We start from the raw sequence: 4,775 nt of genomic DNA on the forward strand, positions 1-4,775 counted from the left end.
TCATTCTTTGTTTTAACACCAGTTGTGTGGGTGTTTTCCCTTCAATGAGCAAATCCACAGCACCAGCAGGGTGGCCTACAGTAGAACTCATTCTGACACTGTCCACCTGAATCTACTCCTATCCCATTGGTAAAGGGCTCAGTCCCACCTTCAGATTCCAGTCCCAAGGTGCAGGTCCACTGGGTACTAACAATGTCTGTCCAACTTGACTGCTAATCAGAAATTCCCACAACCCTCTCCTCAGGCTCCATTAGGTACCAAGAATGGGTCACAGAGCTCAAGGAAATACTTAGTATGTTTACCAGTTTATTAAAGAATATGACAAAGGGTACAGATGAAGAGATCCATAGGGTGGAGTCTGTGAGGGTCCTGAGGACAGGAGCCTTTGTCCTGGTGGAGTTGTAGTGCATCTCCCTCCAGTAGAGGGTTGTATTCACCAACCTATAAGCTCTCTGAAACACACACTGTAGGGGTGTTATGGAGGCTTTCTTACAAGGTACTTATTTCACCCTTAAGGAGATACAGAGGCTCAACACAGATGAGCAGGAAAATGTCTGAGGCAAGTACAAACCAAAATAAAGTGATGGTGACTATATTTATTCCATATTAAAATGGACTGTAATCCAAAAACAGCTATAAGAGACAAATAAGGTCAATATATAATGCTAAAGAGATCAATTTATCAAGAAGATATAATAGTCATGAATGTATATGTGCACCCAACTTCAGAGCACCTAAATATATTAAGCAAATACTAATAGAATCAAAGTGAGAAGTAAACAACAACATAATAATAGTGGACTTCAATGCTCCACTGTAAGTAATGGATAAGTCCTCCTGACAGAAAATCAGAAAAAACATTGGATTTGACACATACATTTGACCAAATGGACCAAATACACAGTTATAGAACATTCCTTTTAAGTGCACTCAAAATATTCTCCAGAATAGATCAGAGGTTAGAACACAAATCTAAGCAACATACTTCTGAACAACCAACTGGTCAAAGAAAAATCAAAAGGAGATAAAAATATTTTGAAACAAATGAAAACTCAACATAATGAAAATCGATGGGATGCATCAAAAGCAGTTCAGAGAGGAAAGTTTATAGTGATAAGTACATACATTAGGAAAATAGAAAAACCTTAAACAACCTAACTTACTAGTAACACCTCCCTTCAATAATCAGAAAAAGAAGAAGAAACTAAGCTCAAACTTAGTATAAGGAAGAAAAACAAACATCAGAGAATAAATAATTGAAATAGAAAAAATAAATGAATAGCTGACTTTTTGAAAATAAAAACAAAACAAAATTGACAAATATTTAGCTAGAATCACTAAGGAAAAAAAGACGCAAATAAATAAAAACAGAATTAAAAGATGAGACATTTAAACTACTACCACAGAAATACAAAGAAAAAAAACAATAAGTGGGAAAATTATAATTCAATGTTTTATTAAATGTACTATTATAAATTCAAGCTGCATAGTCAAGAGACAGCAAATATTTTAGTGTTTTTAATAAATGAAAGAAATACAAAGAATCATGAGCATTGGTAACCTAAAAGAAATGGATATATTTTTAGAAACATTTAACCTCCCTTGGATAATAACAAATGAATATAAAATTTGAACAGACCTATAATAAGTAAGGAGATTGATTTGATAAGCAAAATTGCTAAACACAACAAACCATGGGACCAAATGCAAATTCTGCCAAACATTTGCATAATGAACACCAACTCTTTCTAAACTCTACTTAAAAAAATAAGGAGGAGAGCCCTGGCTGGTTTTGGCCAGTGGATAGAGCGTTGGCCTGCAAACTGAATGGTCCCAGGGTTGATTCTGGTCAAGGGCACAAGCCCAGGTTGTGTGCTTGATCCCCATTGGGGGTTAGGGGGAGCAGGAGGCAGCCAATCAATGATTCTCTCTCAGCATTGATGTTGCTATCTCTCTCCCTCTCCCTGCCTCTCTAAAAACTCAATAAAAAAATATTTTTAAAAAATGAGGAAGAAAGTACACCTGCAAACTCATTTAATTAGGCCAGAATTACCCTAAAAACAATAGCAGATAAGTATATTATAAGCAAAGAAATCTGTCACAAAAGAAATAGGCAACCAACCTAATGGGAGAAGGTATTTGCAAATCATAGCTGTAACAAGGGTTACTATACAAAGTATATAAAGAACATACAAATCAAAGCCCAACAAAATATAATCCAATTTAAAAATGAGAACAGACACTTCTCCCAGGAAAACATACAAATGGCCAATGGACACATGAAAAGATGCTCAACTTCACTAGCTATTAGGAAAATGCAAATAACAACTATGAGAAACCACCTCACACCTGTTAGGATGCCTATTATCAAAGAGACAAGCAATAACACGGGCTCAAGAGGTTATGGAGAAAAACGAACCCTCATTCACTTCTGCTGGGTATGTAAATTGGTACAGCTATTATGGAAAACTGTATGAAGGCTCCTCAAAAAATTTAAGAATAAAGTTACTTTATGATCCAGAATCCCCTGTTCTGGATATCTACCTCAAAAAATTTGAAAACGCCCTAGCCAGTTTGGCTCAGTGGATAGAATGTCGGCCTGTGAACCAAAGGATCCTGGGTTCGATTCCGGTCAAGGGCATGTACCTTGGTTGCAGGCACATCCCCAGTGGGGAGTGTGCAAAAGGCAGCTGGTCAATGTTTCTCTCTCATCGATGTTTCTAACTCTCTATCCCTCTCCCTTCTTCTCTGTAAAATATCAATAAAATATGTTTTTTTTTAAAAAATTTGAAAACATTTATTTTCAAAGTCAAATGCACCGGTATGTTCATTGCAGCATCCTATCCAATAATAGAGAAACATGGTAATTAACCATAACTTCACTACCCTTCCCATCGGCTAATCAGTGAGATATGCAAATTAACTGCCAGCCAAGATGGCGGACGGCAGCCAGGCAACTGAAGCAAGCCAGAGGCTTGCTTGCTCCAGTGAAGGAGGAAGCAAAGGTTCCCCGCCTGCCACTGCCCAGCTCTGAGCTTGCTCTCTAAGAAACATTGTTGCAAATATAGAAGCTAAACAAAACCCAGAAACCGGCGTTCAGCCAGGCTGGGACTCAGAGTTGGAGTCACAACAAAGTTTCAAATACAGAAGGTAAACAAAGCCCAGGGACCTGCTTTCAGCAGCCGAGGTCTCACAGCAAGGAGCGGAGCCTCAGAACTAAAGCCAGCTCTCAGCTCTAGTGACAGCCATAGAAGGTAAATAAATCCCAGAATAAAAAAGGAAAATCGGAGCGGTTGGGAGCTTCTGTCGTGAAGGGTGTTGATCAGCTGAAAACAGCCATCATCCCCTCACCCAGGCTGGCCAGGCACCCCAGTGGGGACCCCCACCCTGATCCAGGACACCCTTCAGGGCAAACCAGCCGGCCCCAACCTGTGCACCAGGCCTCTATTCTATACAGTAAAAGGGTAATACGCCTCCCAGCACCAGGATCAGTGAAGCCGCAAGGCTTCCCGAACCCGGGATCAGCAGAGCCGTGAGGCCTCCCGGCCTGGGATTAGTGGAGCTGCGAGGCCTCCAAGCCTGGGACCAGCGGAGCCTCCCAGCACTGGGATGAGCAGAGCAGCTAGGTCTCCCAGCACCAGTATCAGTGGAGTCGAGAGGCCTCCCAGCACTGGGATCAGCAGAGCAGCAAGGCCTCACTGCCCTGGTGTCAAGTGGAACTGCAAGGCCTCCCAGGACTGGGATCAGCAGAGCCGTGAAGCCTCCTGAACCCTGGAGCAGCGTGACAGGGGGCAGCGCCCAAACCCCCAGATCGCCCTGTGGCTCTGTGTGTGACTGGGTGTGGGGCCACAACCTCCTTATCCGCCCTCCTCTGTTCATGACAGGGGAAGGTGCCCCAACCCCCTGATTGGCCCTGCTCTGTGTGTGACGGGGGCAGTGCCCCAACTCCCCAATCAGCCCTGCTCTGAGCCCGACAGTGGCTGCAGGGCAGGCACCTAGGGATTGGGCCTGCCCTTGCCACCCGGGAGTGGGCCTAAGCCAGCAGGTCATTATCTCCCGAGGGGTCCCAGACTGTGAGAGGGCACAGTGGGGCTGAGGGAAACCCCCTCACCCCCCAATCCCCCCACCCTCCACCAGAGCACAAATTTTTGTGCACCGGGCCTCTAGTTCTTTATAATAGACAAGACATGAAAATAGACCAAGTATCTTTTCATAAATGATTGGATAAAGACAAAGTGGTACACATATACAATGAAATGTTACTCCGACATAAAAGATGAAATGTTATCATTTGTGACAACATTGGTAGATCGTGAGAGGTCTGATGCTATGTGAAATAAGTCAGATGGAAAAGAACAAGAACCACATGATTTCACTCATGTAAGATATAAAACAAAAAGCAAGAAATTAACAAACAACAAAAACCTATAAATTTGTAGAGACAATAGAATGGTGGTTAGTAGGGGGAAAGAGGGTGGGGGAAAGGATGAAGAAGATAAAGAGATTCAAAAGAAAGGTGACAGAAGGAGACTAGACTTTTGCTGGTATGCACACAGTAAAATATACAGATGTTGTAATATAAAGTTTTACACTTGAAATTTATATAACATTATCACCCCAATACATTTAATAAAAAATAGAAAGCTTCCTCACAGAAAAAGAAAAAAAAAAAGAAACTACAGAATGGAAATATATTTGCAAACAATATATATTGGATAAGAGGTTAATATCTAAAATGCAACACACACACACACACACACACACACACACACACA

The sequence above is a fragment of the Myotis davidii genome, unplaced genomic scaffold, assembly GCF_000327345.1.
Source record: "Myotis davidii unplaced genomic scaffold, ASM32734v1 scaffold1575, whole genome shotgun sequence".
Taxonomy (NCBI): domain Eukaryota; kingdom Metazoa; phylum Chordata; class Mammalia; order Chiroptera; family Vespertilionidae; genus Myotis; species Myotis davidii.